Here is a 27,370-nt window from a genome sequence, read left to right on the forward strand (position 1 = left end):
TGGGAGAAGTCCAGCAGTAAAACTCAATGGGCAGAAAAAAGAAGAAAAATAAAAAAAGATGTGGGTGTGAAGAGAAGGTAAACAAGGTGAAAAGCACAGGTGATTCAAGAAGCCACGGATGTGACTCAGATTCAAATATATGCTTTCTGTGGGCACCATATGCTGTGGTCTTCTGGAAGAGACATTATATGCCAAGAAAAAGAACTTTAGTTGAGCAGCATGGCTAAGCGTTTGATTTCTGTCCTGCTTTGGATCCTTACGGTGTGTTTGTTTACAGCTTACTTCTCTGTATTTCAGTTTCCTTCTCTGTAAGGTTAGAATGATGATATAACCTTCCTTAGGGGGTCGCTTACGTGAAATAGCAAATGCGAAGTGCATAGCAGATGCTTAGCATGCTTAGCATGTTTTAAATGTTCATTAACAAAAAAAATTAAAATAAAAAAAATAAATGCTCATTAACTATTTTATTATCAAATTACTTATCAGGATTCAATCAGGGAAGTAGATATGAATATTATGAAATAAAGAATTTATTGTAGGCATTAGAAGTGCACACTTAGGGAAGAAAGGGAGGAAGCAAGATCTGGAAGGAGAGCTAGAGAAACAGAGAAAAATCACTGGCCTGGTGGTTTCACTGCAGAATTCTACTACATGTTTAAGGAATTATCACCAATTCTACATAATTTCATCCAGGAAGAGGAAAAAGTAAAGATACTTTTCCAATCTATTTCATGAAATTAATGGTATCCTGATAGTAACACCAGACTAAGTACCAAAATAAAACAAAACAAAACAAAAACAAAAACAAAAAAACCCTGCAGGAAAACTATGGACTGATAAACCTCATGAACATAGACGTAAAAAAAATTTTTTTTTAATTTATTTATGATAGTCACACAGAGAGAGGGAGAGAGAGAGGCAGAGACATAGGCAGAGGGAGAAGCAGGCTCCATGAACTGGGAGCCCGACGTGGGATTCGATCCCGGGTCTCCAGGATCGCGCCGTGGGCCAAAGGCAAGCGCCAAACCGCTGCGCCGCCCAGGGATCCCCAGATGCAAAAATTTTTAACAAAATGTTAGCAAATACATATCAGCAATATACAAAAAGAATTATATACCATAACCAAGCAGGGTTTATTCCAGGAATGCAAAGCTGTTTGTGTATTCAAAAATCAAACAATATAATCCATCATATTAACAGGCTAAAGAAAGATTGCATAACTATATCACTTGATGCAAGAAAGCATTTGACAAAATTCAATACCTATCCGTGATAAAAATGCTCAGAAAAATAGGAAGAGTCAACTTTATAAAAAGCATATACAAAACCCTACAACAAACATTATACTTTACTTTTTTAAGTAGGCTTCATGCCCAGCATAGGGCTTGAACTCATGACCCTGAGATTGAAACCTGAACTGAGATCAAGGGTCAGACGCTTAACCAACTGAGCTACCCGTGTGCCCCACAAACATTATACTTAATGATGAAAGACTGAATGCCTTCCCTCAAAGATCAGAAATAAGGCAAGGATGACAACTCTCACATTTCTGTTCTACACAGTGCTGGAAGTTCTAGTCAGTGCAATGAGGCCAATGGAGGAAATTAAAGGCACAAGATTACAAAGGAAGAAATAAAATGATCTTCACTTCCTTTTTTTAAAAAGATTGTATTTATTCATGAAAGACACAGAGAGAGAGAGAGAGAGAGAGAGAGGCAGAGACACTGGCAGAGGGAGAAGCAGGCTCCACACAGGGAGCCCAATGTGGGATTCCATCCCAGGTCTCCAGGATCACACCCTGGGCCGAAGGCAGGCGCTAAACTGCTGAGCCACCCAGGGATCCCCTGATCTTCACTTCCATAAGACATGATTGTCAACTAGAAAATTCCTAGGACTCTACAAAAATTAATAATAAAACCATCTAGAATGAATAAGCAAGTTTAGTAAAGCACATACAAGATACACATACAAGAACCAATTGCATTTCTATAGACTAATAATGGATGCATGAAAATAAAATACAGTGCTATTTTTAATAGCTTAAAAATGAAGGAATAGGTGTAAATCTAACAAAACATGCATATCTTGTATGTTGAAAACTACAAATACTGACAAGAGAAATCAAAGAAGACGTAAATAAATAGAGAGAAGTACTATGTTCATGGTTTGGAGTATTCAACATGGTAAAGATGTCAATTTTCCTAGAATTGATATATTCCTCAATGTAATTCCTATAAAAATTCCGGCAAAGTATTTTTGTAAATATACATGGAATTATTAAGAAAATTTATATGGAAATTCAAAGAAACTAGAATAGCTAAAACTGTTTTGAAGAAGAGTAAATATATGGGAGGAAATCAATCTATCCAATGTAAAGACTTGTTATCTCGCTACAGTAATCAATGCTGTGTGGTATCATCACACACATCAGTAAAGAAGAATAAAGAACCCTGGAATGGACCCACACAAATATGCAGAAATTATTTTTGACACGGATATGAAAGCAATTCAACAAAATAAAGATAACCTTGCAGCAAATGTTGCTGGTGCAATTGGACATCCATTGGCAAACAAAAATAAACTTCAACCTAAGTTCACAAAATAAACAGAAATTAATTCAAAGTGGATTGCAGAGTTAACTATAAATCATAACATTACAAAACTTTTAGAAAAAATAGGAAAAAGTCTTTAGGATCTAGGGCCAGGAAAGATTTGTCAGTGTTGACACCAAAAGCCCAATCTATATAAGGAAAACTTGATAAATTGATTCAACAAAATTAAACACTGGCCAAGAAAGATTTCTTAGTGTTGACACCAAAAGCCCAATCTATATAAGGAAAACTTGATAAATTGATTCAACAAAATTAAACACTCTTGCTATGTGGAAGATCTTTTTAGGATGAAATAATAAGCTACAAAGTGGAAGAAAATATCTTCCTATCCAACAAAGGACTAGTTCCTAGACTATATAAAAACTTTTAAAACTCAATGGTAGAAAATAAAAATAAAAAAGCAACGACCCAATTAGAACATGGCAAATGACATGAAGAGTCATTTCACCAAAGATGATATACAAATAGGAAATAAGCACATGGAAAGATGTTCAACATCATTAGCTATTTGAAAAATACAAATTAAAACCACAATGAGCTATCATTACACACCTATTAGATGAGATAAAATAAAAAGCATAGTGACAACACCAAATATTGGTAGGGACGCAGAGAAGCCAGATCATTCATACATTGCTGGTGGGAATGCAAAATGATACAACTGTTCTAGCAAAGAATTTCGGAGATTCTTAAAAACTAAACATGTGATTATATAACCCAGCCATTGTGTTCCTGGGCATTTAATTCCAGAGAAATGAGATATACCATGCAAGAACCTATATATGAATGTTTATAACAATTTTATTTGTTATAATAAAAAACCTGGAAACAACCTAGTCATCTTTAAACAAAGTGTGGTACACCCACACTGTGGAATTCAACCCACCAATAAAAGGAACAAACTATAGATACAGCAGCTTAGATAGATGAACCCCCAGAAAATGATGCTGAGTGGAAAAGCCAAACCCAAAAGGTTACATACTCTATGATTTTATGTATATAACATTATCTAATTGACAAAATTACAGAAATGGAGAACAGATTTATAGTTGCCAAGGACTGAGGAGAGAGTGGGAATGGGAGGGAAGTAGATATGGCTATAAAAGGTCAATAGGAAAGATTTCTGTGATGATGGAAATGTTCTATATCTTGACTGTATCAGTGTCAGGATCCTGGTTGTAATATCGTCCTGTAGTTTTGAAAGATGTGTCACTGGAGGAAACCAGGTAGAGTACATGTGACCTCTATGTATTGTTTCTCAAACTGCAAGTGAATTGGCAATTATCTCAAAAAAGTTTAATTGAAAGAAAAAAACAGCTCAGTACATCCAGTGACTCTACAAACTTTTCCACTTTTAAAATAAAATCAAGTTTTTGTGTTTTCTCTGGTCTTGTTGGAATTATCTTAGTCTATCTCAAATATATGCCTACTCTTTCTTCCTCCCCGACCTTATTGATACCCATCAACAGGTAAGCAAGTCGGGAGGAAGAGAGATGCTGTACAAGGCGGTGGATAAGTTTGTTTGGTTCACAAACAAAGCTCATTATGGAAATGAGCTTCTTAGGCAAGTCAGTTGGAGTACTCTAGACTGGAACATTTCTTGTAGGCAGGTTTTAATTGCCTAATATGAAACCTTATTGACATGTTTCAGTTATGTTGGTTCCCTAATTATTTCAAGCAGGGAGAGGAGAGTTTCCAGAGCAGGTGATCAGAAATCATTTTATTTTTTTTAAAGAATTTATTTGTTTGTTTTTTGTTTTTTTTAATATTTTTTTTTATTTATTTATGACAGTCACACAGAGAGAGAGAGAGAGAGAGAGAGAGAGGCAGAGACACAGGCAGAGGGAGAAGCAGGCTCCATGCACCGGGAGCCTGACGTGGGATTCGATCCCGGGTCTCCAGGATCGCGCCCTGGGCCAAAGGCAGGCGCCAAACCGCTGCGCCACCCAGGGATCCCTATTTGTTTGTTTTAAAGAGAGCAAGTGAGTGAGAGAGCAGGGGGAGGGGTGGAGGGAGAGGGAATCTCAAGCAGAATCCACCATGATTGTGGACACAGGGCTGGATCCAACAAGGTTGCCAGAGATGGCAACCTGAGCCAAAATCACGAGCCAGGTGCTCAAACAGCTGAGCCAACCCCACACCCAAGAAATCATTTTAGAAGTATTATCAAGAAAGAAAATATCATACTAAAGATTGGGGGATAAAAGTTGGGACAAGGAAGAGGTGAACTATAGTAGGGAGAGGAAGGTGATAAGCATGAGGACAAAAGCCAGGAGAGTCAGAGCAGTTCAAAGGTCAGGTATAAGGATTTTACTTGGATGTCTTAGGCAGCAGGTAACCACTCTGGGACTGAAAATTTTGTCTAAAAGGAAGAGAGAAGAAGAAAGAGGGAGAATAATAAGAAAGAAAAGGAAGTTATAAAGAGAGAGGGAGAGAGATTTAAGGATAAATTTTTTAGTTGACTAAAGAGGAGACAGAAAAAGGAGAATCAACAGCTATTACCAAAGTAGGAAACTATTGGGGGCAAGGGCTGCGATGATGCAGGCCGAAATGGCCCTGACACCTTTCTGTGAAGCCAGCACATCGAAAGTGACAGAAGGACCTTTCCAACTACTGAGCTCAAGCACCTTCTTCTTCAGGTAGTGTCAATCTTCTCAGAAGGAAGCTGGGATGGAATGCAACTCCAACCAGGCTTATGTGTCCTCAACTAGGCTGTGTGCAAAGAACTTTCCATGCATTATCTCTTTTAGGCATCACCATGAATCAGGTATTACTCCCTCATTTTATAGGTGACTGAGTGAGGTTCAGAGAGATTATGTGGCTCCTGCAAGGTCTTTCTGCTAGTAAGTAGCACATCTACCTGGAAGGAAACTTTCCACCTCCCACAATGCAATCAAAGCCAGTTGCTTCAGGGCTGCTACTGGTCTATGAAACGAGGGTCAGGTCTCATGGCCTCCATATTTGATGACCAGGATTTATACTCCCAGTGGGAGTGTCTCATCATTACCTCTTGACCCATCAGGCTAATTTCAAGGGAAATGCTACCCCATGGAAGAAAACTGTCGGTTTCCTCGATAAAAATCCTCCAACATTGGAAGGACTATATTGGTTTTAGGGGGAGGGAGGATATAGAAAAGGGAGTGAACTGGGTCTTCCAGTTTACTCAGAAACAGAAGGTGGTGGTCCCCCTTCATTTCTAAGATTGGTGCACTTCCTCCCTTCTAAATGTTATCTCTAGTGTGTCTGATCCTAGAGCTCAGGATCCTTCCATTACATCATACTGAAGGAAACTTATGGGATGATACTCTGACTGACCATTCAAGTGCTTTTGCCTGAAAGGTTATTACAAAATTTGAAAGGGAGGTAGGCAGAGAATTATCAATACTTAAAGTGAATGCGTATGGTTTTTGGTAGTTGATGGTTAGTAGTTTTTTGTTAAATAAATAAATTATCAAATGCAGCTTGATTCCATCTTTCCATCCAGATAGAACATAGTATGACATCTGGATCTCATTCTCCAGGCCTTGGAGCAGCTTCTCATTCATTTCAAGGTTGTAATTTTCATTTTGATGTCAAGGCAGCTACTTTTAGAACCGAAACAGAAGAGATGAAAGTTTGTGATTTTTGAGTGGCACCTCTTTTTTTTCCTTTACCATATTTGGCTTTGGTCTTTTCTATCAGAACATATTGTCCAATGTTTTCACAGTTTTTAGCAATAAGTGTTCTATGTCGAGAAAGTAAAATTTGCCCGAGATTGAATTGTTGTGGATATTTTGTAGAGGATGTAGCCCCAGTGACACTTTGTTTTGTGTTTATCTTTTTGCTTTGTGTAGTATGCAAGGTGATCTATGTAACCACATGTGCCTTTCTGTGCTGCAGAAGATGGATGGATGGATAGATGGGTGGATGGATGGATGGATGGGAGGAAAGGAAGGAGGGAGGGAGAAAGGAAGGGAGGAAGGGTAGAAGGAAGGAAGGAAGGAAAGGAAGGAAGGAAGGAAGGAAGGAAGGAAGGAAGGAAGGAAGGAAGGAAGGGGAAGGGGAAGGGGAAGGGGAAGGGAAAGGAAGGGAAGGGAAGGGAAGGGAAGGGAAGGGAAGGGAAGGGAAGGGAAGGGAAGGGAAGGGAAGGGAAGGGAAGGGAAGAAAGGAAGGAAGGGAGGGAAGGGAAGGGAGGTCAATCTATCTTTGACCTTGGCAAAGATAAATTAAGGCCCAGGTTACTTTGCTATAGCAGCTGTTTTTTTCTGCTTTATGTTCTAATATCCTCAGTTTCCCAACATTGTTATTATAAATGATGGAAAGGAAGGGAGGAAGGGAGGGAGGGAGGGAAGGAAGGAAGGAAGGAAGGAAGGAAGGAAGGAAGGAAGGAAGGAAGGAAAGAAAGAAGGAAGGAAAGAAAGAAGGAAGGAAGGAAGGAATATCTTTAATTTGGAAATTGACCCCATCTCTAGCTACTTTAACAACTCAAGAAATTGAGAAAGCTCTTTCTTTTCTTTTCTTTCCAGGGACTTGAAGAGGGAAATGAGGAGCAGCTATAAAGTGTCCGTGTCTCATGACCCTGTCAGATTCTCAGGGAAATGAACATATATGGAAGGCTACAGGATTTCCTAGCAAAAGAGGCAGCAGGTTTCTGACTCTTGAAAAGAACTCTACCCTCTCTCACACATTCCCCATTGAAGGGAGTGCTCCTCCAGCACCCTGATCTTTTTTGGATTGTTTCCTGGACTGGAGAAGTCTGACTCAATTTTCCCCCAGGTAAGTGATACTTCTCCTTCAGATTCTAAGAATTCTAAAGAATAAAAAAAAAAAAAAAAAAAAAAAAGCAAGGATAAAGAAATAAAAAAAAAGAAATAAACATTGCATTGTTTGGGAAAGGGCACCCATTGCCTGGGTGCTAGGGCATGTGCCGCAAGTGAAAATAATATTGGAAGCCTCTACCAACCTAGGTTACAGGATTTCTCCAGTTGTGCCCCCTCTGTCCTTCCCAAATCAAACATATTCCCTCCGTAAAAATAAATTGGTACCTGCTTCTTAACAAACAAAACCTTTGAGGGCAAAAAAAAAAAAAAAAGCAATATTAAAAAAAAAGAAGAAGAAAATTACACGTGTATTTTCTCCTGACATAGTTTTAAAAGCTGTTTGTAGCTGATTTACAATGCTCATAGTATTCGGCTTTTCATTTGAAATTCTAATAAGTGCTTTGAATGGGTTGGAGCTTGTTAGAAAGTAAAGGGAATGAAATGTCTTCACTGGATTGTGTGGTTTTACTGGCTTCCTCATGGATGTCCTAGTTCTCTCTTCACTGTCACCTTTCTTTCCATGGAATGTTGTTGAGTTGATAGGACAACAAAAGCCAATATGGAATCAGAGGATGGCTGTGTAGAACCATCATGTAGGCTCCATCTTTGCAGTCCTCTGGATCTATATTTCCACCTCTTGGCCTGCATATTCCTTTAATGTGCAAGTAAATTAAAAGAATTATTTTTTCCATTCTCAACAAGAAATTATCCTCTAAAAAATACAAATATAAAGTTTCTGGGAAGTGTTTGGACCTCTCAGATCAAAGGTGCTATTTTTATGGACTAAACATGGTCACTTTTGTTCTAAAAGCAAGTGTTAGCTGATATAAAAACCAGGCCTGTGCAGATCTCGGTTCCTATCAATAGGCCATGCTGTAATTCTATAAGCTGCCCCATCTGTGATGGGCACCAAACAAAGTTATAATGATTTTAAAAAAGGAAGTCAAGTCAGAATTCATTAATGATAAGCTTCCATTTCCAAATCATTTAAAAAATAAGTAGCATGTTCTTGGTGTCAAAGGTCTAATTCTCGTTTGGTCTGACCTTGGCAAAGATAAATTAAGGCCCAGGTTACTTTGCTATAGCAGCTGTTTTTTCTGCTTTATGTTCTAATATCCTCAGTTTCCCAACATTGTTATTATAAATAATGGAAAAATCTTGAATATTTGTGTAACATTATAGAAGATTTGTGACTGAAAGGATAGGATGTTACTTATGCAAACCATATATATCTCTTCCTGTGTGTTCCTAGTCACTTCTCAATCCTCCTCTGGCTCCTCTTCCTTAACCACACAGCCCCTTTCTGGGGGATGACTTTGTAACTTGGAAAAAGAAATAGGAATTGTGAAGGGTTTGAGTGGGTTGAGGAAAGAATAGAAGATGAAGAAATTGAGAACATGAAGATTGGCTCTTCTGAGAAATTTAGCTGTGTGAGTGAGGTGAAAGAGCTTTGATATTTGCTAACTAACCTGAATAAAATTTCTGGAGAAATGGCTGGATTTGACAGGTCTAATGGTCTCAATACTGTGTTCAGGGATTCAAAGAACACATGTGAAATCCTTATAAGATACTTATTCCCTTGGGATTGTCATCAGCTTCAAAATTGTAAGTAGTTTTATTGTCTGCTGTTTGCTTCAAAGAACATGCCATCTTTATGTCATCTGTAAAATAGTTTCAGGTTGCATAAAGTTGTCTGGATTTTCTCTCTAGAATAAAAGCAACAGGGACCCGAAATGGCAGCAAAGGCATGGCTGCATATTAAGGCCTCTTAGGATGTTCCAGGTATCTCTTGTTGCCTTACAAACCACCTCAAAATGCAGTGCTGGAAAATGATGATGAGTTTATTACTCTCCTGGGTTCTATGGCTCAAGAATTCAGATAGGGCGCATTGGGGATGCTGCCGTCTTTGTTTAGGGCTCAGGGCTAGTTGAGTGAGATTATTGGCTATGTTGGATTCAACAGCCGTGTCTTCATGTGACCATATTTCTGGCATCTGAAGAGATTGAAAAAATGTTTTACGTACCTAGGATTTCCTATGTGTGTTAGACTCCATGGTGTCTTTCTGCCAGCTAGAAGAGTTCGTTGTATTTTTAATGTGATTAAAAAATTTAAATAAAATAGTGATTTTTATATATAGACATTGATGAAAGATGTGTTTTTAAAGCAGTAAATTAAAATCTCATTAATATTTCAATGAGAATATTTTGTGCTTATCTGTTTCATCTCTATTTTTGACCTATGGCTTAGAGTTCACAGCATGAAGGAGATGGTGAAATCTGTTCACCATAAAATGTTAATTATAAGTAAATTACAGCACAAACGTTCAATCAGCCACATTAATTCTATATAAAGTGAATTATTGTAGCAGAAAATTTTGAAATGTGACTGAATTTTGTAATCTTCAGTTTCCTTTTTTCTTCCTTTTACGCCAACTCTGATTCCCATGTGTTTATTCCAGAAACTCTGAGTTCTTTGTGTAGAGTTGAGCTCATTCTACTCACTGTGTTTTCAAAGTTAAATACAGTGTGCACCACCCCCCTCCATCTCTCCAAATGATTCTGATTTGTACATAACTCTGTTTGCCCATGGCAACTTAAATGAAAGCTTTGATATTGTTCAAGCAGAGTTTGGCTTTTAAATGAAGGTGTTGGGTTTGTCATATGAAAGAGTTCTCTCCTAAAATATGATCAAAATGTCCTCACATTTGTCATATATATATATATATTATATATATATATATTTGCCATTTTTCTCTTGGATTTAGGTCTGTTTTAAAGTTGCATTTTTTAAAAAATTAATTTTATAAACAAAAACCAATGGATCTTCCATCTAGGATCATCTTACAGAAAAATAGTAAGGGAATCCAAAATCTTACTCAAAGAGTAATAATAATTTAGAAAATGCTTAAAACATCCAGACTGCATATGGCAGCTAAGCTAATTTAATTGTTCATTAGAAACAAAAATACAGGAGCTTCCTTGAACAAGTATGCCTCTATATATTCATTTTATAATCAGAAATAGGGCTACTGCTCATTATTAATAGGATATTGAATGCAGTGACTAGATGCCGTTAGAAGATAAAAGATTTTGCAAAAAAGAAGAAGATACAGATTTTGCAAAATACTAGGGGGATTACTTTTTATTCCTTGGTATAACTAACAGTCAACTGAATTTAAATAAGTAGTCTAAAGGTATTGCAAGCAGGAGCTTTCAACTTGTAGTTATCTTCAGGTCTAAAGTATCTTATGATGGATCTGGTATGCCTCCTTCCACTTATCAAGGTCTAGTGCATCCTAGTGGTTCTAGAATGTTTATGTTAAAAATTTGGATCGTATTCTGGAGGATCCATTTCAGATCCCTAAGACAGAAGCTGCCAGCGCTCTCTGATTTCATCTCACCCACTGTGCTAACATTATTACTCAGGTATCTACTCGGTGACCTCGAGAGAACTCCATGACTTAATGGAACATAAAGAATAGTACATGTATTGTTGCCTACCAGTGTCTGGCTTCTGTATTAAGGATCAGTGTCCCCATTAGTTGAAGGAGGTAGTCTTTGTTCCCTCAGATAAGCCATTCCATTTAACACTCATTAACTCAACAGAAGGCTGAAACATCCAAGAAAAATGGAAATGCTTTATAGACTGGATTAATAAAGGAAGATGCAGAAATGGGAATCAGAGTACTACTAAGAGAAAAAAAAAAAAAACTCCCGCTATAAGAGGGAGGAGGAAAAGAATTTCCAATTTGCTAATGGAAGAAGCTGTTAATCTGCAAATGTATGCAGGCATTGGTGAGTCCGCCTTTGACATGCTCAGGAAACCTTGAGGATTAAAATAGCTGAGAGAGTCAGAATTAGGGATCTGGTAACCATTAAGAGAAAAAAGAAGAATCTGCTTCCTAAGAGGCTAGATCTTCTAAAGAAAGTAGCAGAATAAACAATGTAGTAAAGTTGAAATGAGAGCTACTTTTTTTGGAACCATAAGCAGAAATAAATAAAAATAAAAATAAAAATAAAAATAAAAATGATGTGATGCTTCCATTATCATTTTCTCCCCCTTTCTTGATGCCCCAATTTCACAATCTTGGTTCTTAGTATCTTCCAGCTTCTACTTTTCTTTTCTGCCACATATAAAATCATAAATACATTGATAATGAGGTGACAGATGCCTGTATTTTTTCTTTTATAGAGCGATGACTACTGTTTTTTTTAATAAATTTATTTTTTATTGGTGTTCAATTTACCAACATACAGAATAACACCCAGTGCTCATCCCGTCAAGTGCCCCCCTCAGTGCCCGTCGATGACTACTGTTTTTGTAAAAATTGTATATGTTCACATTTTAAAATTAGAAATGGAAAAGTACAAAAAAGAAAGCAGAGCTCCACTAAAAGTCTCACCGCTCAGTAACAGTCATCTTTCTCAACTGGTGAACACTTCGCCCAAAATTTATCATGTACGTAGAAAAAAGAGAAAAGCAAGAGAAACAGACACAATGAAGCGCCCAAGGAGACTGAGAAAAACTGAGATTTTTAAAGATTTTTAAAGATTTTTTGTATGACAAAAAAAAACTATTAAGGCCAATGGTACTAAATTATTTGGGGGGGTACTAAATTATTATATTAAAATTTAACAGAAAAAATTAAGAGGTGAAACTAAAGAAATTTTGGCTCCTGGGTGTGTGCGTGTGTGTGTGTGTGTGTGTGTGTGTGTGTGTGATGTTTTTCTTTAGAATATACTTCTTAAGTGATCTATCTATGATTAAGAAAAAAGATTAAGAAAAAACTTTGTCTAGATTCCTTATTCTTGTTTAACTTCATGTTTCGGGATTATATAATAGTGGTTGACTCCCTGCTTAAAAGATGAGAAAATTAGCACACAACCACCCAATTTCCTTCCTGTTTTTTGGTATTTAGTGGTTATTGATTTACTTTGTCAAAGTGGTGACATTTGTCATCTTGTTCTCAACCATGAATAACACATTACTTTTGTCATAATTTTATAGATCTATATTCAGATAACAATTCAATGCTCGATTCAAGTTTTTAGGCCTGTGTTCTTAGATTATTAAAATTCCATTTCTTTTTTAGTTGGATGAACTTTGTTTTTAAATAGACTTTTAGAAGACATTTAAATGCCACATTTTAAGCTTTGCATGCTTGAGAGTGTCTGTTGCCTTTTTATTCAAGGTGTAGAATGAAGGCATAGGAAGTAAAATAAAAATGAATTAATGAATAATTAAAGGGACACATTAGCTGGTGGTAAAATTTTCAGATCATGCTTTCTTTCCTCAGAACTTTGGGAAACCTTTGTTCCTTGTCTCCTGGCACCGGGTACTGTCCTTTAATCACAAAGTTGTCATTTATATATTGATTGGTAGATAGACTAGTGGAGTCCATACTGGGAGTTCTTTCATATTTGAGAATGTCTCAATGTTGTGTTTGTATGTGAACATCAGCTTGACTGGATATGATTTCCTACAGAGCATACTTTTTTCCTTTAGCACCTTCTAAATATTGCTTCCTTGTCTCCTGGGATTAATGCTAGGGAAAGGACTGAGGATCATCTAATTTTTCTGTTTATAGAGAATTTGATTTTTCTACCTGAATAACTAAAAAACTTTTTTCTTTATCCTTTAAACTCAGCAGCTAAACCAGAATATGCTTAGCATAAACTAATTAGTGTCAGTTGTTCCTAGAATATACTGTGTCCTTAGATTGATGATCTATTTCTTGATTTTTTAAGAAATGTTTCTTCCCCATATATATCAGAATTTTATCCCATGTGTTGTATTCTCTGCTCCAGGGCCATTCATTATTTTTTTCTTTATCTCTTTTCCTTTTCATTCATTAAGATTATCTCAAGACTTTCCCCTCTGCCACGAATTCTATTTTCAGCCATGTTTATTACATTCTACTTATGCTCATTTATTTATTCATTACATAATGATGTTTTGATCTTCCATTTGTCTCCGAAGCTCCACAATCTTTTTCTTGTATCATTTTGCTACTTTAATAACCTACTGTTTAGTAACTATTTTAGTAAATTTGTGACATATTAAACTATTCTGTAGCACGAGTACTCAAAAAAATTCTATTTTTCTTTGGATTGTGTTTCCTTCCAGGTGAGTATTCCATCTCTCTTCTGTGTATCTTACTTACTTCCTTTTGAATGTTCCTTCTTTTGAAATCCTGACGTAATGTGGGGAGGTCTCTTACTGGATTCATTACCCTGGATGGGCTGTGAGCCTACTGATATCTCCCCCACCTCACATCTAAAAAGGCTGTCAAAATCAAAATCCAAATTTTCACACTTGGCAAATATCCTCACTCACTGACAAATGCCAGTGGGCTAAAGAAGGGCTCTTGCACTCCCTGTTCCTTTCAGAGTTCTAGAAGTCCCTTTAGTTTGACTGGCTTCTTGATTTCTCACTGTTCTATGCTTTTTAGATGTTTTAACACATAGGAAATTGTTTTTAGCCAAAGGTCTAGTTTAAAAGAATAAGTTTGCCATCATTAAAATATACAAGTCCCTTCATGTTTTTAAAAAAATTATTCACTCATTCATTCATTCACTGGTTCATTCATTCACTCATTCATTCTTTTGTCTGTTCTAGCTTAATATGTGAAGCCATATGGAGATCTTTTACACCAGCAGATGTTGGGTAAATCTTACTGCCCCCTTCTGACTTTATCTGAGACCTGTTTTTCCTCCTCCCAATAACTTAACACTCCATCCTGTTGTCCATATCCACAGTACTTTGTTGTTTTTTTTTTTTAAGTAACATTTCTTTTTTTTTTAATTTTTATTTATTTATGATAGTCACACAGAGAGAGAGAGAGGCAGAGACACAGGCAGAGGGAGAAGCAGGCTCCATGCACTGGGAGCCCGACGTGGGATTCGATCCTGGGTCTCCAGGATCGCGCCCTGGACCAAAGGCAGGTACCAAACCGCTGTGCCACCCAGGGATCCCAATATCCACAGTACTTTGAAAGAGGGATTATTCTGATGGACTTTGTCTCAGAGAATCAAGACACAGAATCTCCTGAGATTCTGGTAAATGTCCCTCCTCAGAGTTCACTTCACCGAGTTGGGAATATATCTTATTACCCTGAAGCCCTTGCTCTAAAATATTGAGTCTGGGAAGTTTTTCCTGCCCCTAATAAGACTGAGATCATATAGTGGTAGGGCTTCCATTCTTAAAATTACTTTCCTGAATCAACCCACTCTGCTTTTCATTTGTTTCCAAACTGTGAGATATTCAGGGAAAATTCTAAACATTTTCTTTACTTCTTTCTACATTATTCTGATGTTCAGGGTCTAGTTGAAAGCAGCATTGAGGTACACCAAAATATTATCTCCTCCTCTTTTTAAATGATATTTTGAGGTTACACCATTTTCTTTGACTACCACTGGTGAGCATTTTGCTGATTTTTTTGTTCCTTCTGGTAGATATTAGAGCAGGGAGATTCTGGGTTCTTTTTTTTTTAAAGATTTTATTTATTTATTCATAGACACAGAGAGAGAGGCAGAGACACAGGCAGAGGGAGAGAAGCAGGCTCTATGCAGGGAGCATGATGTGGACTCAATCCCAGGTCTCCAGGATCACACCCCAGGCTGCAGGCGGCGCCAAACCGCTGCACCACCCGGGCTGCCCAGATTCTGGGTTCTAAATTCACTCCCTCATCTCCTCCCATCACATACAAACCTAAGATTCTGCATTTTAGAGAATGCAGAACCTCCTAGCAATATTGATGCTGTCCCAACTGAATGACCACATGTCTTTATTTGGATTCTCTTAGAAATAGACCCTGAGACAAATATCTGAGTAAAAGTGATTCTATCTGTAGGGTGAGCCGAGGACCTAGAAGAAGTATGGGGAAGCAAAGTAGGGAAGAGAAGGTGCTAAGAAAGAGTATATTAGAAAGCAAGTTGACACTGTGGGCAACAGAAGCTTAGTTTAAATAGTAAAACTCAAAGAGTACCTGGGTGGCTCAGTTGGTTAAGTGTCTGCCTTGAGCTCAGGTCATGATCCCAGGGTTCTGGGATCAAGCCCCACATTGGGCTCCCTGCTCTGTGGGGAGCCTGATTCTCCCGGTCCTCCCACTTGTGCTCTCTGTCACTATCTCTGCCTTTCTCTTAAATAAATAAATAAATTCTTTTTAAAAAATAATAAATAGCAAAACTCAGAGAAAAATGGATAATACACACGTTATAGTTATCCCACCCAAGAGAAAAGGGAGCTGGTGTTTTTATACACTAATTCCTGTTATTCATTGGTTAAGACTTGCTCCCAGGAATGTTAATTCCCTTTCATATTCTACCTGCCACATGTTTAAGCAGTGCAGCAGGCTCAGATGGCCAAAGAAAGAGCTCAATGAGATGTGGTCTCTAGAAGTTGGAAGTTGGGCTGTCATGCCCTGAAATGGCAAAATTCAAGGGAAGATAAGTAGGACATACTGTGTGATTGTGAATTTTAGCTCTCTTGGCACTTGGATAGAGTAATACTGGGAAGAAAAGAGATCATCCTAAGGCTGTTTGGTGGTTTCCTCCTTAATACCAAGTGTAGATCTTAGGCAATGTTCCCTCTAGTTTATATAGCTATATCATCCCTTCAAATTCAGTGGATGCACTTAGAAAAAATTAGGGGAAATAATTTGGGAGGCCTATACAAGGGTGAGGGGCAGCTGTTTTAGTTAATAAACTAGAAAAACCATGGATACTTTCTAGAATTAAATATATGTAATGACATATATGGAGACACACATGAATTCTACCCTATATATACATATATGAAAAAAATTTTTTTGATGAAAATGTTTTTATAAGAAATGAGTATAGGTGAACACAAAATAAATGTAAGATGCAGAATGTTAAATGGATACTATATGGACACTTCAATTTAGAGCATTAAGAATGTTGCTGAATTATATTCCCATCTGTTCTGATCTGACATACAGAGAAGGAATTACATAGTTCTTATGGAGGCCACCACATAAATATACTCACCCACAATCCTACTTTCAAATAATCCCTTTTAGGGATGCCTGGGTGGCTCAGCAGTTGAGTGTCTGCCTTTGGCTCAGCGTGTGATCCCTGGATCGAGTCCCATATCAGGCTCCTTGCAGGGAGTCTGCTTCTCTCTCTGCCTGTGTCTCTGCCTCTCTCTCTCTCTCTCTTTCTGTGTGTCTCATGAATAAAGAAATAAAATCTTTAAAAAATCCCTTTTTAAAAAGTATCATACTGATTTCAGTTTTAGAAGGGACATTATTTTTGACTGCTATATATGTCATATGTTAGAATGGAGTCCCACAAATCCATCACTTTCCTTCTGTGTGAACTATCTAACCTAGTGGCTAAAAAGTGGTCAATTACATTAAACCTGAGAGGAGTTTAGCAACTTGTATTAGCAAGCAAGTTGACATTGTGGGCAACAGAAGGTTAATTTAAATAGCAAAACTCAAAAGGTACCTGGGTGGCTCAGTTGGTTAAGTGTCTGCCTTGGGCTCAGGTCATGATCCCAGAATCCTGGGATCAAGCCCCACACTGGGCTCCCTGCTCTGTGGGGAGCCTGATTCTCCTGGTCCTCCCACTTGTGCTCTCTGTTGTCCACAATGCCAACTTTCCAAGCTTATTGATTAAATTAGAGAGAAAATGATCATGTTAAATACAGCAAGTTGGGAAATTCCAGTCAACTATTTTGCATATAAAGTATATATAGGGATCCCTGGGTGGCGCAGCGGTTTGGCGCCTGCCTTTGGCCCAGGGCGCGATCCTGGAGACCCGGGATCGAATCCCATGTCGGGCTCCCGGTGCATGGAGCCTGCTTCTCCCTCTGCCTGTGTCTCTGCCTCTCTCTCTCTCTCTGTGTGACTGTCATAAATAAATAAAAAATTAAAATAAAAATAAAGTATATATACAGAATAGTATACTCTGAAAGGTAGGTGTATTTCAGAAGTCCCACCCAAGGGATTTGAACTGTGTGTATATTCGTGTTGTAAAAAATACCAACTTGCTTCAATCCTTATTTAAAAAAACGTTTTGAGTGTTCTGTGTATATTTTACTGAAGAAAAGCTAAAGCTAGGATGTCAGGTGGGTAAAGGAAGAATGTCTTGATAGTTACTTATGTTATATATATGTTACTACGTATAATATAATGTAATTATCATATATTGTGATATTTGTTTCTCTTTTAAAATAAGAGAAAGCCAAGAAGTAAACTTAACTACTCCCATATATTTTCTGTGGATATTTCTGAGTAATGATTTTCCATATATGTGGAGGGAGGAAGGGAGAGAAGGAGGCAGGGACTAGGGTAGACCAGAAGGAATGTGAAAGAGAATGAACTCCCCAAAGTCATGAAGCCTTGAAATCCTGAACTTTGGTTTCCATTAGCAAGAGATTTGGGTCAGACGTTAGAAACAACTTTTTGGTAGGCAGAGTGGATAAATAAACAGAGCAGATCTCTAAGGGATTTTGGAGAGTGCCCCCTTCTGAAGTGTTTTAGAGAAGAAACTACCATCTTTTATGAAAGGCTTATGTGAAAGGTCTAGGCCAGAATTTGAACATTATTATAATGCCTTGGAAGCTCTGCTTATTCTGCGAAGGGGGATTATCTATTGTTTTAGGAAAATGTACCTTCAGAAGCACATCTCAGTAACTTCCATCTATAAAACCATCTGCTTTACCCAACCTCTTGGTTTCCAAATCTTTACAGTATGTCACTAAACATTTGGGCTGCTCCATATCCTTGCAGATTTGTATCTTCCACTCTTGATGTGTCATTGGCACGTTAGCTCCAAATTCATCTATGAATATACATGTTGTCATGGGCCAAATGTGTCCTCCCTCCCCCCACCCCCAAATTCACCTATTGAAGTCCTGCTCTCTAGTAATTCAGAAGATGACTGTATCTGGAAATAAGGTTTTACAGTGATAATTAAGTTCAAATGAGGTCATTAGGGGAGCTTTAATCCAAGAGGACTGGCATCCTTAGAAGAAGCAATTTGGACACAGCTGTGTACAGAGCAAAGGTGATGTGAAGGCACAAAGGGAAGATGGTCATGTCTAAGGCAAGGAGGGAGACCTCAGGAGAAACTTGGTGGCTTGATCTTGGACTTCTTGCTGACATCTGGATCTTGGACTTCTGGTTGCCAGACCTGTGAGATGACAAATTTCCATTGTTTAAATCCCACCCCACCCCACCTCACCACCCCAGGTTTGTGCTATAGTAGCCCTGACAAACTTACACAGATGTCCTTCCCTTCTTATCATGTTTCGCTGCCCTTTGCCTTCCCTTGGATGAGCAATTAGGCTAACATTTCTTCTCCTTCCAGTCATCCTTAAAACATACCCACCTTCCCTTCCTCAGGTTTCCACCCACGTATCTTCACTCAGAGCCGTCATTTCCCTGCTGCCCTACCCAGGCCTCCATCAAAGAGGAGAGAAAACATTGTGAATACCGAGACTCTGACTGGTGATCAAGTTTTCATGCACACAGATGTTGTCTTCCATCATTTCCATTTTTAAAAAGGTGCACATTTTCGAGTAACTTATGCATTTGTGTGTGACACATTGCAGTTTGCAAAGGATTTTTGCAGATCTAACTTTGCTTAGTCCTTCCCCCATTTCAAGTCAGTGGCTTTTCAAGATCCTGAAATCCAGAGAGGTTAAGTAACTTGATCAAAATTACCCAGCTAGCAAAAGGTGGAGGTGGAATTTGAACCAAGGCGAAAATAAGGATTGTCACTATTTCCCACTGCAGGATGGTCAGCAGAGCTGTTTTATGGTGGGGCTGCTTTTTTCTCCTCTGAATTGGACATTCATGAGCTTTGTGTTGATATGCTTCATTACCTCTGGCTAGGTACTTGCTCACGAATCATTATTACCCCAAATAAATTGGAAGCTCTGGGGAGGCAGGTTCTGGGCTGTGCTTCCTATTTAGTTATAGTGTTTGAGGAATGTTTGTTGATTAATTGGTTAAGTGGACTTTTTTGCCAGAGAATTTGGCACATTTCCTGGCATCCGATTTTCCAAAGATAAATGCAGAAGTGACAGGGATCTCACAACACGGATCTGGTCATTTTAGACAAAGATTAGGAATGGGTATGTATAAAAAAAATACTATGGATTGACATTATATTATAATGATTATTACCTCTATTTATATAGCATTCTCTCTCTCTCTCTCCCTCTCTCTCTCAGGGGTTCATAGTCATTTGCAAGCAGTGGGCCTTATCCTGCTGCTAAACAGAAAATAAATTGCTTATCTCTTGGAAGAGAATTAACTCTTTCAGGACATTGGGGTACCACTTAGTAAATTAGTAATCCTCTAAATGGCACTCTAGATATGTAAGATCCCCCGTATAAACTGGAAAATGAACACATTCCCAGTGCTTAAAAGAAATCAGGGCATGCCTAACAGAAATCAGACAGCAAGCTTAAAATATATGTAATGTGTTAGTCTCTCTCCTCTAATAATTTTGTGTTCCTTCTCATGGAAATCTGTTTGTGACTAAAGATGAATCTATTTGCTAAAAGCTGGCACTTCTGATCTTTTAACCTAGCAATATGAGAGCAATCAAGGGGAAGGGGGCAGATAATAGTGTAGTATAGAGCAGTAGTAGTAGATAGATAGTAGTAGATAGAGTAGTAGTGTTTATATGCACCTGATCAGTGACGATTTGCTCGGCTACACACATTTTGAGAAATTGATGAGAAAGAAAGAAAGAAAGAAAGAAAGAAAGAAAGAAAGAAAGAAAGAAAGAAAGAAAGAAAGAAAGAGAAAGAAAAAAGAAAAGAAAAGAGAGAAAAAAAGAAAAGAAAAGAAAAGAAAAGAAAAAGAAAAGAAAAGAAAAGAAAAGAGAGAAAGAAAAAGAAACAAACCCCAAACATTTGAAAGGCTTGCCTTGATAGTTTCCTTAGATCCTGAAAATGTATATCTACTACCAGAATAGTAGTGAGTTGGATTTAGCCCCGTGGGTCTCCTTGGAACTATCCAAGCTGGGTAAGGGTTCAACCATGAATCAATAGTAGCTTCAGAAATTCAACTCTTAAGCAGTCGGAAATGGAGTTGCGGACATTAACACAAACCCATATATGCTGGAGATTTTCCACTGCTGGCACGGAGAGACTGGAATGGTTAATTGGTACTGAACTGGACCATTTTTTAAAAATAAATAAATAAAACAGATCAACTGCAGGCTTTCTCTCATTTTCCCTTTCCTTCTCTTGTTCATCTCCCACCTGCTGCCTTTCAGACATTGCTTCCAAAATTATGATCTGACCACTTCATCTCATTTAACATTTTTGGAGTTCACTCATTGACTCAGATGCCTCTTGGACGCACTGGCTCGTTGAGGTGTTGCTACGCTGAATTCTGATTGTAATTCAGTAACACATTATTGATTGTTGAGACTTTCGGTTTATGTGCAATGAGATGGGATTTGGAAACTGGTGCTGTCTTATTGACTTTCTGATTTGTGCTGCTGGGAAGCTCATTGGACGGTCAAATGGGTGGCTGCCAAGCAGTTTGGCAGGTCAGGGAACACTCTGGTTATTCCTCTGAATCGCGTAGCATGCCCAACGGCGCCCTCTCCCTCGGATCCCAGGCGCTCAGGAGCAGTGCATTTGACCACTAACTGCCACGCTTTTCCCTCTCCCTCACCCCACACCCAGGAGTTAGTCTCTCTCTGAAACATCATCCCTCCCCTTTGGTTTGTGCTTTCCTCTTCCTGCCCCACTGACAGCCAGCTGCCAGGGGCCTCTTTACACAAGCCTCAGCTTTTCAAGGTAAATATGCCACGTAAGTCCAATTTCAGCAATCCACACACCTCTGAGCCCCTCGAACTCCAAGGAGCATCCTTAAAGAGAAGAATCAGCAGGCTGAAATCAAAGGAGATCAGCAAAATGTCTTGAAAGAGGAAAGGAAAGATGAGCCCCATAGACTAACGGCCTTCATTTTTCCAGGAAGCCATGTGACCGGCGACAAAAATAAACACTAATGGGGAAAGTGTACATTCGGTCTAATTGTATAATTGCAGGTTGCTTTCTGTACATCACACAGGGACTGAAGCATTGCAGCACCGGGAAGCAGCCCCGTGGTTTCCCTCCTGCATGTGTAAACATTTTGCAGTTAGTTGCGCTCTGGCAGAAGTAAAAATCCAAATGTACCAGGTTTGAGGATCCTAGTACCTATTACTCACCATCTCCAGATGAAGGTCAGTTGCAGTAGCGCTCTGAGCCCAGAGGTAGCAAAGTGAGGTGAACAAAGCTGGCAGGAGAAACAGAGCCACTAATTCATCTCCCATGTGGCCCTTTTAATATTCCAAACCACATTTAATCATCAAGCAGTACGTTGAACCAAGGAGCCTGGTCAGCAGTGTCCTTCTGCTGACTGACTTTTCAAACTTTTTAGCAAGTAAGGAAGCTGATGGATTTCTTATCTCCCCGCCTACTGCTGATACTAGACCCTCAGAGACTTTTCTGAGGATGAACAAATGAGGTTATGTTCATTTCTTTTCGTTTTGCCAGAAGGGCAAAACCCCCATTTGGTTCTATCCTAGGATGGTATGAGACTTCCCTTGCCTAAATCTCCATCTCTCCGTTTTTGGCATTTTATTGCTCACGTATTTCACTCTCCTCAGCAAATGCAGCCACCACTTCCTGGCTCTGAGCTCTCAAGCATCTTTGTCTCTGATCCTGGCTGCCATTTCCTTTGCTGTTCGTAACCCCAGTCTCCTCTTGAGTAGAAAACATCATTACAGCCTGGGCAAGTGGGAAGTTTTTTACAAAGAGGGCATTTGCACTGGTGTTGTTGCAGTAATTACCACATTTTCTTTTCTTTTTTTTTTTTTTTAAAGATTTATTTATTTATTCATGATAGACACAGAGATTGAGAGAGAGGCAGAGACACAGGAGGAGGGAGAAGCGGGCTCCATGCCGGGAGCCCGATGCAGGACTCGATCCCGGGACTCCAGGATCACGCCCTGGGCCAAAGGCAGGCGCCAAACCGCTGAGCCACCCAGGGGTCCCCACCACCAATTATTTTCAAATTTTCAAGGAAGCTGGGAATGTGGAAAGAGTTTGAGGTTCTAAAAATTCTAATTTGGCACAAATTTAGTAATAATTATTAAGGGTTATCATTAACACATTATTATTTTTCCACTTTATAACTGAGAACTTTTTTAATTTCTGAATTCTGTATAACCCAGAGGAAATGCATCAATGAATAATATGATCTGCATTTGATATTTGTTATTTTCCCTGTCAATATGGAAAATTGCTAATTCGCAAGAACTTAAAGTACATTTGGGTGATTTTCTTTCATCTAGTTATATGCATCTTGTAATTTGCTTCCACATCCTCTTCACTCATGATTTTTGTGTCTTTGTTCAAATGGCCAAGACTGCCTTTGAGCCACTGAGTTCATAATGATTGATGGACTTATCCTAGGGACCGAATTATCAGCATCTACCCTTCTGCAGGGAAAACATCTTTACCAGGGAAGATCCAATTTTTGTTTCCCCCTATTTGTTGTTAATCTGACTTTGTGATAATGTCATCAAGCCTTATTCTGTACTTTTTCTTGATGAGCTAGAATTCTCTGGAGCTGAGAGTTGCAGGCATGGGAGAGAGTGATAAACTGGGACCATGGAATTAGGCAAATATACTTCTGACATTCCCTGCCTCAGACATAAAATTGATAGGCCCACATTGGCATTTCTTAGAAAATTAAGAATTAAGCTCTGTTAGAACATCTAACTCAAGAAAAGGATGCCAGAGAAAAAGTTGAACATCTGTGTTGAAAGAAAATATTGCCTTTACTTTCAGCTTTCTTTGGTGCCCATTGGTTTAAAAAGGAGGCTTACTATTGAGAAAGACTACAAAGGAATTTTCAAGGACCCCTTTGGTCTGCAAATACTTTGAAAAATTAATAGGCATTAATGCTTCATGGGCAAAAATGGGAAATAGGGCACACCTAGAAACGAGTAAGATACAACTTTCTTTTGATTAACAGTTCCAAGTTGGAAACAGTGTTACTCTCCAAAAGCTGGTAAACATAGACTTGTTAGTGAAAATATTAACAATAGATGACCTCATTTATTCAGAAATTACATACAGTATTACTGACTATTTAGAACAAAATAAGAAACTCCCAAGCAATGGCGGGGGAAAGCCTTCTAACAGAATAAATGGTATGACACCAAATGCACACACTAATACTGATTAGGTAAAAATCTTTAACATATTTTTGTTTAATATGTTTTAGAAATATTTTATTAAGGATATTTAAAGTGGAAACAAAGCTTTGATGCTTGAAGGTGTAAGTTCTAGTTTTCTACCATGTTCATACATGAATACCCTTTAATGCCATGCCAATAAGAAAGGCACTATTGTGAAAGACCCCTTTCCTAAAATTAATGCATTAACACTTTTTGTAGTTTGCAAGTTGAAGATAGTCACCAGGAAGGGAACTGAGCACCTTGTTCTTTGTCCTTTGTTACTTGTTAATTGTGTGACCCTGAACCAGTCATTTAATTTCTGGCCCTAAGTTATTTCATCTGAAGAATAAGGTATTTCTCCAAAATTAAGTTTCTCCTATTTGTAAGAAGTCAAGTGATTCTTAGGCATAATTGGTTCCAGTTGATTATATCAGGTAGCTGGTGGCCTCCAGGCCTCCCCAAAGGCTATGTGGCCAAGAGACTGAGGAAGTTTTTGTCTATGAGAAACCAGACTAACATGAATCCATTATAAGGCATCAGTGGAAGGAAGAAAACCATGATTTGGAACTCAGGAGAATCATTGACACAGATATGTGCTTTGGGTCAACCTCCCTAAGACTCTTATATGAATCCAAAGACCTGTTTTCAGTGAAGCTCTGTACTACCTCTAGAGAATCTGTTGGATTGCTTTGGTGTCCATCTACTGGAGCCTTAAAACAAACCAGAGCCAACCCCCCCACTTCAGCCAGGATATCAACTGGCTTCACTGCCTAGATGGTCTCAGAGAACACTGGGAGCCAGCCACAGGGGGCCCTGATAGCCACAGTAGCAATGGTGATGGATAGTCATTGTCCAGCACTCTGGGCCAAGGGAGAACTCACCACCCATTTGGGGAGCATCAGCAGATATGTTCTGGTGGGGACATCAGTGCTGGGAGGGCACCCTTGAGGTCTATAGGGCAACCCAGCCTTCAGTAACAGATAATCACTAATAGGCTGAAACTGCCCAAGAGGCAAATAGCAGTTTCCTAAAGTAACTCATTTGTGAGTACCTGTAGGAACCAACCCAATGAGTGGGGACACTTGAGGAGAGGCCATGATTCTATGGCAGCCTATGAGGGCACTAGACTGGGAGATAAAATTCATGACTGTGACTGTATCATGGCGGTTCTAATCCAGGGCAATTTTGCCCTTTGGGGACATTTTTGGCTGTCATAACTGGGGGGACACAAGTGCTACTGGTATCTGATAGGTAGAGGACACCAGTGTTACAAGATGCAGGACAGTACCCCAACAAAGAGTTACCTGGTCCAAAATATCAGTAATACTGGGACTGAGAAACCCTATGGCACCCCCTGCAAAAGTGACAAAGGAAAACACAGATTCCACCTACATACCCCAGGAACTTGAATGTGTGCCATATGGGCAACCAGTTTAACAATAAGAATGATTCTATGAAAAAAAAAAAAAAAAAAAAGAATGATTCTATGGTCATAGTAACACAAATCATATCACTAATAATAACGAACATGTACGGAGTTTTATCTGTTACCTGTTAGATTCTTCTAACCATTTCACAGGTATTCACTCATTTCATCTATATCACAACTCTGAAAAGTATTCTTATCTACAACTTATAAACAATATAAATAGTGCTGGAAATGTATTAGAAAGTATCAGCCAAACTGTCTGTTTGATCAATTTGAGTGACAGCTCGGGCAGTCTGTGCAGAAGGGACCATTGAAGTCACTGACCTTGCTCATCTCTACCACCGTCACAGCAACTGGAAAGCAGGAGGCTAGCCCAGCACTCCCACACAAGCCTGTTCTGCATCTTGAGCTCAGCCCCGATTATGTGATCTGAGCACCTCCAAAAGCAGATTATTGTTTTCTGTGGAGTTGTGGGGGGCGGGGGGGGGGGACTGCAAAACCAGAGACAAATCAGCACAGCACAAGGTCACATGGAAAGGAGTTGGCAAGAATCCAGTGACTCCAAGGATCTGTTCAAATGGATCCTGAAGCCTCCAAACTGTTTTTGCCTCAATTATTCAAACACATGCAGATTGTTTGTAAATTACCCAGATAACTGGGGCACATTAGCCCTGCCCTGTTTTTGTAGGATTTTAGTAGATCCACTAATGAGAGGGACTAATTAGTCCTTGAGTCCATTGTTCTGTGGCATTGGTGTCTTTAGAGGAATACCACAGCCCTCCCATTCACCTTTTATCCCAATCAATCGCCTTGTATTTACTAAGGGCCCCAGGAGGGGGGTGCGGGAGGTGTAGATCATTCAATTTGTCACAGCACATATTTTCAGTATTATGATAAGAAGACAAGGGACTCTGCATTTTGTCAACTCACAAGGCCAAGATCGATCAGCAAATAGATGGGCCTCCCCGTATTCTGAATTAAAGTGTGTGTTTTTTGGCGGTTTATTGACAGTTGATAACTACTGACCACTAGTCCTGATAGAGTTACAAAGGTCGGGTCAAAGCAGGTCAGAGCCACAAAGAATGCCTCCCGCTCCTGGAGCCCAGCACCGTCCCAGAAGGGATGTGCAGGTCAATAACTAAGCCACCTGTAGGGTCTGAAGTCTTTTCCAGACTTTTTCCTTCTAGCTGTGCCGTGAACCAGCCCCTGTGCAGCCCCATCCTCCCTTTTTTTTTTAAAAAAAACCCCAACGTGGCTGCTGCCCTGGGGGTCCTGCGAGTGCCAGTGAAGCCAGGACTCCACCAGCAAGGACAAGAGGCTCCGTGATGTGGGCCTAGCTCTGCGCCCCACTCCAGATGCTCTTCTGAAAGGGGTTGCCAGCACAGGTCGCACTCCTGCCCAGGACCTCAGAGAGTTAAGGACACATAGAAGCAAAGGAAGTAGCCGTGTTTATGGCTCCCCCATGAGTGCCAGCCCTCCTGCATACCACTCTTGGTAAGCAGGAGTTTAATTAAAAGCCTTTCAGAATGCCTCTCTGCAGCTGGGGTGGGCCTCGGTCACCAGGAGGGGCCTTTATCAAGTGGATGTGAAAGCATACGAATGATAGGTCTTGTTCCCAGGGAATGTCATCAGGTCTGCCTCACTTGGTGCCTTGCTGGAGAGGAGAGCAGGGTGACTGTGCCCATGTGTTTGATGCAGTATCCATTGTCTACCTGGAAGATGCAAATGATATTCAAATTTGGTTCCAGTGTATAGGCTGCTTGCATATACCCCACAGCAACCCTCAAGCAAGTGACTAATGGGAACATGTGTTCTTTCTATTTTTATAAGGCTGGGAGAACAAGGGGATAGAGGGCTAAGCTTGTGGGGTTTGAAATCTCTCTTTCCGGGGGACTTGCTGCTGTCTGGAATGATAGTAATACCCAGTGGCAGCTCCATGGCAATGGCCCAGACCCGCCTAGATGCCTGGCTCCTCGGAGGCCCTGAAGCTGGGTAAATGGCCCTGCCTCTCCCTCCTATTCAGCCAGAAGAAGACAGACCAGGGGACACACGAGGGCTCTCAGGACAGTGGCAGGACCCCCTCTGTCTCCTTCCTGATGGCTTGCCCACGTATTAGTCTTGGCAGGCCTTTATCTCAGCCAACATCAGTGGCGTGATTGTCCTCCGCATCATTGTTGCTGATCCCATCTTGGCCTGGGTTTCTAATTAGACGATTTCTGCTAGGAGGGAACTTGAAGTTGCCTTAAATAAAACCTGTGCCTCTCGAAAGCCTCTCCTAACCTCTTACAGCCCAAATCGGAAAAA

Source organism: Canis lupus, chromosome 3, assembly GCF_048164855.1.
Source record: "Canis lupus baileyi chromosome 3, mCanLup2.hap1, whole genome shotgun sequence".
Taxonomy (NCBI): Eukaryota; Metazoa; Chordata; class Mammalia; order Carnivora; family Canidae; genus Canis; species Canis lupus.